At 43.0% G+C, this 12,927-nt stretch overlaps 1 long non-coding RNA gene across 2 annotated transcripts; it reads left to right on the top strand.

The window, feature by feature from the left end:
* The first annotated feature begins 2,427 nt into the window (after positions 1–2,427).
* LOC106027442 (uncharacterized) lies at positions 2,428–12,648 on the top strand. Of its 2 annotated transcripts, XR_010051142.1 has the most exons (3): positions 2,428–2,744; positions 3,284–3,366; positions 4,079–4,430. It is a non-coding gene; the product is annotated as an uncharacterized LOC106027442 (long non-coding RNA). The 2 variants fall into 2 exon arrangements; XR_001201033.2 differs by lacking the exons at positions 3,284–3,366; positions 4,079–4,430 and adding an exon at positions 10,028–12,648.
* The last annotated feature ends 279 nt before the right edge of the window (positions 12,649–12,927 follow it).

Genomic DNA, 12,927 nt, shown 5'->3' with positions numbered 1-12,927 from the left:
AGGTCCCTCAGAGCAGGACAAGTATTTATGTGCAACAGGCGGGGGTGAGGAGAGGTCACGCAGATGGTGGGCAGGTGCTCCCTTCCCAGCGGGGATCCCATGCTTGGCTGAAGTGATTTGGTTTCCCTCACCAAGAGTTTTGCTTTCCTAGTTTGTTATACAGAAGAATGATGATTCCCCAAAGGGACATGACAGAAAGAAATGGAAGCAGAGAGCTTTAAGATTTCACAGATGAAAGCTCTACAAAAGCATACAGTGACCGCCCCTTTCCCCAGTTAAAAATAATAGTGACAGCAAGAGTGGCCAAAGGGGTGGTATCTGGGCAAAATTCAGCCCACAAAGATTTAAAAACCTGCCCAAGAGCTGGATCACATTCAAAATCTCAAGGATCCCTGAGCCCATGGTTCTCAACGTGATCTCCTCTGCGGAAAAGGGCAGGAGAAAGAGAGGGTTCTTGGCTTAAAGGGAACACAGGGCAAGTCCAGGCAAGAAATGTGGGCAGATGCCCCAGCAGGGAGGAGCCAGGGCTGAGGCAATGAGCTGGGGAGCCTGGTGGGGCCCCTACAGACTCTTGGCTGGGCTCCTAGAAGGCTCCCTCTTAAGTCTTATGAGAACAGTGGGCACTCACGTTCCCTGGGCCAATTCTGTTTAGCTCTAGGGAGGAAAGTAAGCCACAGAACAAGAGAGAGATTCCACTAACATGAAGACCCTGGCACTTCAGGGCTGTTTCATTATCCATGTAAGAGGGTCAAAGAAAAAAAGGGAAAACGAAGCCTTTGAAATCACTTTAGGAAGTGCACAAGCTATATTTCAGCTAGGTAGACATTTTCTTCTGTATTACGGCAAAACATACATACCATAAAGACATATTGTAGTCATTTAAAATGTATGTGTCAGTGGCATTAAATGTACCCACGACATTGTTCAACCATCACCACCACCACCTCATTCCAGAAAGTTTTCATCACCTAAATGGAAAACTGTACCCACTAAGAGTCTTTCTCAAATCCTGCTTCCCTCCAGCCTCTAAAAAGATTAATCTGATTTCCATTCCAGTGCACGTAGATACCCTATTTTGTTTGTCCATTTGTTTTTGTTCAAAGGACACTTGGGTTGTTTCTGCCTTTTGAATTCCACGAATAAAGCCATAGTGGACATTTGAGTACAAGTTTTCTTTTTTAAAATATGTTTTAACTCTGTTAGGTATATATCTAAGGGTAGGATTGCTGAGTCAAATGGTAATCTACACCAACTCATTAATAAATGACCAAACTGTTTTCCATAGGGTCTACCCTATTTTACTTTCTCTCCAGCAATGTATGACAGTTCCAAATTTTCCACATACGCACCAACACGCGCTGTTTTCTGGATTATTATTATTGCCATCCTACGAAGGTGTCTCGCTGTGGGTTTGTTTTGCTTCACCTCTGCAAATGACTATTGTTTTTGCTGACCATTTTTATGTCTTCTTTGGAAAAATGACTTTTCAAGTTCTTTGCCTATTTTGTCTTTTGGTGTTGAATTGCAAGAGCTTTTTATATATGTGCAATAGAAAGCCCTGAATGGAAGACGATATACAGATATTCTCTGTGATTTGGTGAGTCATCTATTTATTGTCTTGATTTTCCTGTTTTTAGTGAGAAGATAATACACAGAGCACTCGATTGCTATTGGAAAAACAGGATGATAACAGCCATAAAAGTTCTGAGCAAAGAGAAATGTCCTTAGATCATTTATTATTTTTTTCCCTGGTCTGGTAAAGACTTGATATTCCTTTGGCCTATTTTCTCTTGTCCTAAAGCATAAGTGTTTTTACCTCCATTTTACTGGTGGGTAAACTGAGGTACAGGTATGTTAATGAATGGCCAATGTCTTCCCCACTCTCCAAATGAAGGTCTGTGTAACCTAAAAGCCAGGTCTCTTCCAACTCTTCTGCAGATTTGCTCAGTTTTTGTTCAAGGGATTTGGGGGGACCTTCTTCACTATAGGAAAGGGTTTGGTTCTCTGGGTAAATGCATGTTCCAACCAGAGGGAGCTTTGCTTTGATTTCTTTTGTAATTTGGAGCTCTAGCATAGGATTTTAGTTAGGGGGAGGTGGCCGAGGATTCCAGTGTCAAAAAAAAAAAAGAGAAAGAAAGAAAAAAAAGAAAGAAAGAAAGAAAGAAAGAAAGAAAGAAAATGAAACAAACTTGGTTTTTCTATACAATTTTTAACTCATGCTGCTCCCGGGGAAGAAAGTCCCAAAGCTCTTGAAACCTCTTGTACAATGGACGTTTCATTACGGGGGAAACCAGTTCTACACTTCTCAGGAGACACCCGGTATTGTATTTGCACACACCCACGACCACAAGCGTGCACAAGCACATCACACTCTGGCACACCCGCCTTCCGTTCCCCAGTCCTGGATGGTCCAGGTCTGGAGGGAGTTGCCTCTGAACTACTCACAAGCAAAAGAAAAGAAACAAGAAAGAGACTCCTGCCAGTGACCACGCCCACGCTTCCCGGCAGTCTGCAGCCCTCATCAGTCAGGTATGCTGTCTGCTCACCTGTGCGGCCTCCTCAGCAGCCAAGAGGCTCTCCAAACCGCAGCCACCTTCCTGCACCACTAGCAAGATGACTTTCTACCAGACCTCGACGAAGACCTTAGCTCTTCACCATCCAGGGTCTGATGACGATGCTGGGGAGAGATTGCTCTGAGGAACCCCCAGCCACTGAGGCGAAGTCCCCAGAGAAATAGCTGGCAGGTGAGTGTCTCCCTGCCTGCTGGGAAGCACAGGTGGCTCTGGGACCAGCGGAAGGGGCACAAGGAGCTTCCCAGGGAGCACGGATTCCCCCAGACCCAGGGTGTCAGGATACCGCGACATGGGCCTGGAAATCCCCCTTGCCCTGGAAGTCGTGCCAGGTCCCTAGCGCTCTCCATTTTCCCTGTAGGAGACTGGGGCAGCCAAGGCAACTTCCAGGCTGAGACCGCAGGAGGAGGCAGGTTTTGGGATGATTTGCGAGGAGGTGCATCTTGGTTTTTCTACACATTTCTCCTGTGTACCATAAATGGTTGCCAGACGTCTGCTCAAATATGGTTCTCCAAGGAAGTCACATGAACAGTTGTAATGTCATTAACGGCTTTGGCCAAAGAGACAAACGGGTGCTAGGGAACCTTTCTCCTGGCCGGCTAGGTAGGAACCCGACAGCAGAAGGCTTTTTCACCAGGCTTTCACCAGTTCTTGCTTTTTTTTCTTCTCCCTTCCCCTAACTTAAACACTGCATCCATCTTTTGATCCCAAAGTCTTCCCTCTGTCTTGGGTATTTCTGTCACCTTCTGCACCAGTGTCAGCTGGGGCCATATGGGAACTACTGAGCAGAGAAGAGGTGAGTTTCCCAAGACCTCCCCCGTGACTTGCCTGGGCACTTCTTCACTAATCCTGCCTAAATTTTCCTGGATTTTCAAGTATTAAAGTAGTAGATGAGCCAGTCAATATGGGGGTGGTGCTTTCAGTAAGTCCCAGGTCTGATATGGCTGGCTGAGCAGCCTCAGCTGCTTAGTGACACCTGGGGAAGATCTAGGCCACAGCACTCCAAGGAGACACAGATCAAAGCCAGCACAGGTGTGTCCTCCTACCTGCAGCTGTGGGCCACACCCACCTGGCCCACCCAGATAAGTGTAGTCCTCAGGCCCCAGCCTCTCCAACAGGGCATGAGTCATCCCTGGGAAACTAGATGTCCTGAAGTTCAGAAAGTGCTTGTTTCCCGAGCTTTCTTCCCTTCAAAGGCTAGGAATCCAACTATAATTTATTTTCTTCCTTACAATCAGGAAAAATCTTCCCTATTTTCTGAGAAAGAATAAAACTCAGAGATTTGTAGTTCAGCCTGGTCTGCATAGTTCTCACACTTTGCAGGCCACAGTGCTTAGCCTTTGAGTGGCGTGTGATCCAGCCGGGACTGGCGAGTGGGTTGAAGGAGAGAAGTCTCCCCCCACCCTGCCACCCACGCACTACAGGCTAATGGGGAAATCACTGGCTGCTCTGTCTTGGGTTTGAGTCAAGGCTGTTGCCTTTTTGCTCCACCAATTACCCTTCTTTAGATATTCCAATCAGCGGGGGAAGAAAGTAACGGATAGGTACATGGGAAACGCTGAAGGTCATACTCGGAGTACAAGAGAAAGGATATGTGAGAGCCCCAAATGGAAGTGGCTGGCATGGGAGATGGGAAAGCAACAATGATACAGGAGAGGACCTGAATGGAAACCATCAGTGTTCTTATTTCTTGAGGAGTGACTTTCCATGAGACCTTCCTCTTGAGCCCAAAGAGCAAATCTTGGAGAACCTGGGTCAGAAATCCCATGGGGACACTGTTCCCTGAGGAGAAAGGAGATTTCAATGAGCAATAAACAGATCTGCACTACTACAGATGGAGAAACAAAGCCTTGTTTGTTCTGTTGTCTAGGCCTCTGGTGCCCCGCTACTGCCGAGACTTTGTGTCACAGGCTGTAGGCAGCATTTCAGAGTGACCACAGGGCACAACTGTACGCAGTGTGTTAGACATGCAAGATACGGGTAGTGGTAACTTGCTAGTGGCTTCACAGTTGGAAACATGCTGTTGTATTTGTACACGCCCACACTCACAAGCATACCCACACCCACACTCACAACTGTACCCACAACCATAACCACGTACCCCTTCCCTCCATTGTCCCACTTATTCCTGCCAACTGTGTGACAACGGCCTGGCTTCTCATACCAGTCACAGTGTAACAAAGTCTGGATTATTATGCCCAGTGCTGAAGTTGGTTTAGGGATCAGACTGTCTCAGTCCTCCCACCATTCTGGAGAGAAGAGCTCAGTCTGCTCTAGGATGCCCTGAATGGAGTACAGGGGAGAAATTTTACTACAAATACTGACTCTTGACCCCTACTCAGATAAACTAAAGCAGAATCTTGAGGAGTGGGGTCAAAACTCTTGTTTTTGAATGAGATTCTCGAGTGATTCTTATGCAGAATGACATTTGGTAACTAGTGCCTGAAAAATTGCAAATAATCTGGCTCTTTAGAAAAAGGAACATAAACAAAAACCAAATCCAGACCCAAGGCTTTGACTTCAGCCTTACCTCAGCAACTGTGGCCTAACTCTTTACCGTCATCCCCCAATAACCCAATTACAAGAAAAAGAAAGTCAAGAGGAATAATGAAATGTGAAACAACAAAATTCAAGAGATAAAATCTAAGTAATAAATGCTAGGATCCTGAAAATAGAATGCTCTCTCACTGTCCTCCATGACTCAAAAACACCCAACACATCATGACATATAAAACCACTGTGATTCAATGTGTAACCAGTGCTACTGATGTATATAAATACAGATCAAGTATCTTTACAAAAAATCTAAAATTAGATATTCTCCAGAATTTGAAATATTTTTAATGCTAACACAGCCCTCAAAAAGTTTTGGATTTCAGCTTTTTTGGATTATAAATACTCATCCAATTAAATCTGTGCAAATATCCTGAAAGATACATAGTCCCAAGGATTTTGTATAAGGCATACTCACTCTGATTCAGGTTAAATGATTCAGAGATTGAGAGCAGGAAAGCAAAGCAACATGAATCAGAATAACAAATGGATAGTGGGATTTGACCTCAACAAATAAAATCTATATTAAATTAACATGTGAATTGATCGTAACACCCATAAACATACACATGTAGACAACACAGCTCAAAATATTTTACTGATAAGGACATATGATTAAAATTTAGAGAAATGTTCTGTTTCATTCCTTTAGGACTTTGATAAATGAGATCAACTTGAGCACTTAAAAAGTTACAACTTGGTATTATTACACAGTCATGTATGAGCCATTTTTAGAAAAAATTTGTGACTTAACAAAAGACAATCCTCAAAGGAGTTTGTTTCTACAGGTGAAGTTGAGACTCTGGTGGTCAGTTAGGTAAGATGTTGAGATACAGAAGCTCTTATGATCTGGACCTTAAATGTCCCCTAAATCTCATGTGTGGAAAGCTTATTATTTGCCTGTGTTGCTTCTGGGAGGATGTAGAAACTGTAGGAAGTAGAGCCTAAAAGGAGGGGGTTAGGTCTCTTGGTGTGCACTTAAAGGGCATATTGGGACCCAACCTACCATGATGTCTCCTACCATGGGCCTAAGTAACCATGGACTGAAGTCTCTGTAACCAAGAGCCAAAATAAATCTTTCTTTCTTTTAACATTGATTATTTCAAATATTTTGTCACAGTGCCAGAAAGCTGACTAATAGAGATGTCTTTTCCAAGAAAATGGTATCAGATAAGAAACTTATAGTGAACCTTAACCACACTTTTGGCTGGGGTCAGGAGTTGAAGGCAATCATAATAGTTCAATGGAGCTGCCAGTGGGCCTTTCAGTTTCTAATGAGATTCAAAATGTAATCATATAGGTTACCATCAGGTTTTACAAGTACTTGAGGATGAGTGTACAGTATGGTTTTCTACATTTATGCTTTTAATGAGATTTTACACAGACTGCTTCAGTTAATGAGATCAAACTTCTGGCCATTATCAGTTCATTATTATTAAAGAAGAAACACTTATTTGTGTTTTTGTCAGGAAGGAAAACTCAGTTCTTTTTTTTATTTTTTAGTACTGAGGATTAAACCCAGGGTATTTATACTAAGCCACCTTCCCAGGCTTTTTATGTTTATTTTTAAGTTTTTGAGACAGGGTCTTGCTGTGTAGTCCAGGCTGGACTCGAACTTGCTATCCTTCGTCTCAGCCTTTCAGAGTGCTGGGATGGCTGGTAAGCACCCCTACACCTGACTAGTTCTCTGCCTTTGTGTTTCTCCCCTTTCCAGCTATAGCTGCAACATGTCTAGTTTTCTCTTCCAAACATGCCAAACACATTTTATAAAGGCCTGCAACCTATGGTGACCAGCTGGCCCAGTTTGCCTGGAATAGTTTCAGTTTGGGCATAGAAAGACTCACATTCTAAGAAATCCCTCCGTTCTAGGTAAACTGAGATGGTTTTTTCATGGTGATGCTGTGCTGTCCAGTAAGGTTGCCACTACATGCTTTGGGCTATTTAATTTGCAATCAATGAAAGAATAAAATTAAAATTTTGGTCCTTTAGTTGTGCTAGCCACATTTCAAGGACTGAATAATAACATGCAGCTGGTAACTACCATATTCGACCACACAGAAATAGAAGTTTCCATCACTGTAGACAGTTTTGTTGTATAGTGCTGAGCTTAGAGGGTATTTCCTGCAATTTCCTGGAACTATTGTAACGTTCTTTAAAACAGTACCCTAATCAAATGTTTAGCAAGCTCATGTGATGGTGCCGCCACCTCCATGAACACACAGATTGCTGGATCAGCAAAACCACAGTGAAAACTAGCTTTTCAGATTGTAGCAGGCTTCTGGGTCTATCCCTTTAATCTTCTTAGAGCCCAGGAATTTGTAAGCACTTGTTAGCATTCAGTAGAAATGAAAGCATAGGATAAGAAACACTGATCACAGTAAGAGAAAACAGTTCAGCTCCTTTTAAATTGTGTCCATTGAGCAGGAAGGGTACACTAATTTTGCTCTCATTTATAGCTTTTACTTTGATGTGCAGCATAGCCAACCAGGTAGTTGGATCTGAGTTAAAGCTGAGGGAGGACATGCATCAGGAAAGCCACTTCTGGAGTACGTGACCTGCAAGTCCAGACCACTGTATCCTGACCCCCAGCATCAGTCTGATGGAAGCCACCAAGTAGTCAGGACTCATGGGGAGAACAACACTCTGACAGTGTCCCTCTTCCCCAGGGGGCAAAGACAAATCAGAAACAGAAATGGAGCCAAACCAACTGTTGGAAGATTCATTGCTGGATGATCTAATTTAACATAGCAGTTTATTCAGCTCAGAAAATGACATGGGACACTCACTACGGTTTTTGCTCCTGAGTCATTTACTGATACTAGGGGGGGAAGTTTAACATGTATACTGATTTTAAAATGTAACATAAATTGTGATGATTCATGCAGATGGTTGTGGGGATGGTGGTGATGTTGATGATGGCAAATGCTGAGAACTAACATCTCCCGGGAGCTTTTCAAGCACAAGGAAATAAAGCTCTATGCTTTATGTAGAAAAGCACAAGGCAACACTTTGGGAATTAATACAGGTGTTGGCAGGATCCTCAGCCAAAAATATGACATTCTACTTTTTAAGATTTCCAAGAAATTTAGCATTTAAACAAAAGACAACCCCCTTAGAAGTTATTTGGCAAGCGCAGTGAGCATTGTATGTAATAGAATTTGTTTTATTTTTTAAAATAAACTTTTAATTTTAGAATAGTTTTAGGCTTATTGAATAGTCACAAAAATAGTACAGGCATCCCCATAAGATAATTCATTTTGAGTGAGATAACAGTGACTTCAAGCCCCAGTTCTGCCATTTATTCATTGTGCATCCTTGGACAGGTCATTTAACCACTCAAATCTACAGATATAATTTCCTCATGCACCAAGTGACACAGTAGTGTTTGCTTCAGGCTGTGGTAGGAAAGGAAAAAAGAGAGAGAGAGAGAGACAGAGACAGACAGAGACAGACAGAGAACATATCCAAAGTGCTTAGTAAATGCTCAGACCATGGAGATGCTTAATAATCATTAACATTTATTTTGATTTCTATTGATGATAGATTTCTTTTAACAAATCAATAAAAATCACACATTGCAATAATTTTAAATGGCTGCCATTTAATAGTGACTGGTTTATTTCTTCAAAGGACAAACTTTATTTTGTTCTGTGTTTCAGGGAGTTGAAGGAGCTCTCATCACCAAGCTTCCCTCAAGCCCCGTTTGCTCCAAGCTGAATGGACCCATTGCTTTATCTTATGTTGTCCATGGTCCTCTTCCTACCTAAAGAGATGAGGAAGATGGAGTGGACATGTCCATTGTCTTAGTCATTCAGGTTACTTTAGCAAAGCTGCCATAGACTGGGCGGCTTATAATTCCCCATTCCCCATTGTCTTGGGGACTGAGAATTCCAAGATCAAGTGGCCAGTCTTATTGGTTGGTGGTGAGGACTCCAGCTGGTTATGCCATGGGTTGGGGAGAGAGGGGACATAAGATTGAAAGCATCTCTTCTTACGGGAGCACTAATCCCATCTTGAGCACTCTCCTTCCTGTCTTTATTTCCTTCAAAAGGGCTTATTTCCAGACACCAGCAGACTTGGACAGATTTGAGGAGTGGGTCACAGACATTCAGTCTGGGAGTGCACATCCTAGGTGGGAAGCTGAAGGGCTCTGCTGATCTGTTCAAAGAGAGATCAATGAAGGGGCTTGTACAGCCATCACAGGAGCTCTAGGGACAGGTATTTGGCCTTTCTTATAGGTGGTTGGTGCACAGTACACAACACAGCTCCCCATTGACTCCCTGTGGGCTGCAGAGGAGGTGGAGAATGAGAGGAACCAGAATAGCAACCAGTTTTCAGAGCATTCTCTTTCCATTCCTTTCTGTGATCACCAAGATACTGAGGGCCGTTCCCCGCCTCAAACACGCAGGACTCTCCAAATCCCGCAACATTCCACGGGATCACTCAGTTCACACATCTTTTTCTTCGTCATTGTACAAGAATCACTGCTACTGCCTGGTGTCTTGAGAAGAATATGCTTCTACCTAGACAATAATTGGGCTACGCATACAAAATCAGTTTTCTGAGGATGGAAAACATGATAAATAATTGAGAACAGTGGAATTTCTCTATATTTCTGTTACCCAGAGGACAATTTTCAACTTAATATTTAGTCTTCGCCTAACAGACACAGACATGGTACTCAGCATTTTCTGTTTTCTCTCTGTCTCTCTATCTCTGTCTCTCTCTCTTTCTCTCTCTCTACCCCCCAAAACAATTCACAAAACCTCGGATTATAGGTCAGTTATAGTTGCTCCTTTCAATTCTTAAGAAACTCAGCAGGCGCTAGTGGGAAATTTGGGGTCATTATGGTCTTTATGGAAAGTCCCAGGTTGAAAGTGAAGTTTTTTTTTTTTTTCTTTCAGTTTGAAAGTCAATGTTGGCCTTAAGACAACTGTGAAATATGTTTGGAAATGGTCCTCACCAAACTTTTCTGGGAAGAATTCAGGCTGCTAACAATGCAAGATCTAGCGATAGAGTTAGCACCTCTGCCATGCTGTTGGCTAAAGACACCCTGGGAAAGTTGCTCCCTTCAGCACAGGTCCTAGGATGGGCACTCACAGAGACTTCATTCTGTTTAGGTGAGACTGTAATGACAAAATTCCTGCATGTCTTCCCATCCGTCAAACCTAATGCATTTTGAGTAATTACAACTTCAGTTGCCCTACCCACAGCACCCACAGTGCTGCCCCGTTCGATCTGCACAGCCACACTATGAGATGGGTGTTACTATTGGTCCAGTTTCCCAGTGGAGGAAATGGAGATGCATCAGGGCAACACACATGAGAATAACTGGACCCAGTCTTAGAAGTAGAGACCCCTGACTTTGAATCTTAACCAGGTGACTGTTTTGTAAAAATGATCAGGAACCAACATTGAACTGCAGGCCAACAGCCTCATCAAAATGAGAGGAAGCAATGTGAGAGACTAATTGTCCAGCAGTTTGCAAACATTTCCCCAGTCCTTCTTTCATAACGACATTGGCGGTAGACATCAGAGCCTCAAATGGGTGGTGGTGAGCAGAACCAGGACTTTCCTATCTGGTCAGTTGGCTCAGTGCGTTCTAGGCCCGGTATGTTGTCTCCTAGCTTCTGATCCAGTGCTCGCTTCGAGAGGACAGCCAGATTGATAGAAACATGGGGCTCACACTGATTCCACTAGAAAGCCAAAGATTGCATGAAAACATTTTTTGTTACCACAGTGGTGAGGAGGTTGTCTCTGGCAATGGGACCTTGAAATGGTGCTACTGAATGGTGCAGTAATTCCTGCCTCTCGAAATAGAAAAAGCAGTCAGCTCTCCACCACTTCAACCACACGGATTGGAAAGTAGCCTCGCTGGAACAGTCTTGGAGACATATACTTATGCTTTTGAACCTCAAGGAGTACGCAAAGAAATGGCAATACATCGTGGCAAAAGGTTTTGCCATCTTTCAAGAAACAGTATACAAGAGACTGGATACTAGAGTGAAGGGCCAGGAGACAGTGGCTCTAATGTGCTGATAATCTCATATTTCTGTTCCAAGAGATAATTTATAAAGCTCCTTAACAGGTCTCATTTCAAAAAAATCTACTTCAGTTGAAGTTAAGAAATAGAGGTTGACTTTATTTTATGTGATTTACCTGGGCACCAATAAAACAAATCAGAGTCACTTTAGTGGGCCAAAGAACCATGAACACTCTAGAAAATATTGGTGGAAAATGCTTAATAACCAGGTAATGTAAAATGACCCCAGATGACTATAATTAACATGGAATAGCACAGATCTTCCTGGCAGTCAGAAAATGCCCAAGAGGCCAACAGGTGTGACCTTCAGCACCAGCTACTGTGCAAACAAATGTTCTGCAAGGCTTCATTTCATTTTCATACTGTTGGAAGACGGCATTTTTAGTCACACGGTGGAGAATGATTAACCAAAACAATTCCTTTGAACCAAATAAGTGTGAACAGCTCTGCAATTTAAAACAAAACACAAAAAACTGACAACTTGGTTTAGTGTTTCTTTGTTGGTTCATTTTTATTTTTTAAATAAGGGGATTTTTCAGAGCATAACAAGCTTTTGCTTGTTTTCACGAAATATTACCCTATGGTTCCATGCAGAAAAGTAAAAGCTTTCAAAAGTTTATGTGATGTGATTAGCAATGTAGAAATAAAAAATAATTGACTACAAGTAAGAGGATGTATCTGATAATGATTTCTGGTAGCATACTTTGAAGCTGAATAGAAATGTATATATGTAAATTTAGAAAGCTTCCACTTTGAAATTTGAGAGCCGTAATTCCCTAGTAAAAGTCACTTGTTTGGCAAGGGATATTTTGATCTCTGAGCTAGGTGATACAGGAAATCATTTCCTGCTCACCTTAGCGGCCACTATCAGCACCCTCCCTAAAAGTGTGGGTGGAGAGGTGTAGAAAGAGGGAAGTAAAGACTTGTGCTCCTCCCAAGTGCCATGGTCCACGCAGCTCTGGAATTCCCCAGGGCGAGGACCGTGGAGGGGCAAGAAGGTGATGAAATGAAGAGGAGATTTGGAAAGCTCGGATCAGGTGGAGCCCTCTCTCTGGATGGGAGAAAAGAACTGCTCAGCCATAGCCGCATTTATTTACACATTTGGCAGATTAGTATCACATAACACCCCTTTGCCTGCCAACCTGCCTGCATGGCATCCTCGGGGCCCTAGGGTTCTCTGGACTGGAGCAGCTTGTTCCCATGGCTTGCCTCAGACGCTCTTTGTTCTCAGGACTGAATTGGCCTCGCTCTAGCCCTGCAGTCTGATCCATCTCCAGCTGCACCTGCTCCCAACATCTCCTCCTTTTCTGTTTTTGTAGTTGCAATCAATGGGTCTCCAAAAGAAGTTGGAGGAGTTGTGTTTGGAGGATTCTGCTGATGATTCTCTTTCTGGTGATTATATTTTTCTGCTGGATATTCAAGACCAAGTGAAAGTGAGACTTGTATTAATTAAAATTAATCTTTTGGAATTTATCAAGGAAAGCTAAGTCTCCTCAGGAATTACCTTGGAAGCATCTTAGTTCTTCTGTCAGAGTCGGCTGGCTGGTTGAGTCACAACCATCGCTTGACCAAGTTGCTTTCTACAAAAGCAGGGGAGATTTTTCTCTCCTGGCAACTCTCCTTAGGGACATTACATATTGTTGGTCACTTTTCTCTACAGTCCCACAATCTCCTTGGTCAGAAGACTGGGGACTCACTGAGTTACAGGATGTCACAGCAGAGTTTCTCTTATGTCCTGAGTCCTCAATGACCTCAAAGGGC

The sequence above is a fragment of the Cavia porcellus genome, unplaced genomic scaffold (assembly GCF_034190915.1).
Source record: "Cavia porcellus strain 051 isolate PalLab524CR breed Dunkin Hartley unplaced genomic scaffold, mCavPor4.1 scaffold_13, whole genome shotgun sequence".
Lineage (NCBI taxonomy): Eukaryota > Metazoa > Chordata > Mammalia > Rodentia > Caviidae > Cavia > Cavia porcellus.
Note: the sequence above shows the minus strand (reverse complement) of the source record. Positions and strands in the feature narration are given on the sequence as shown.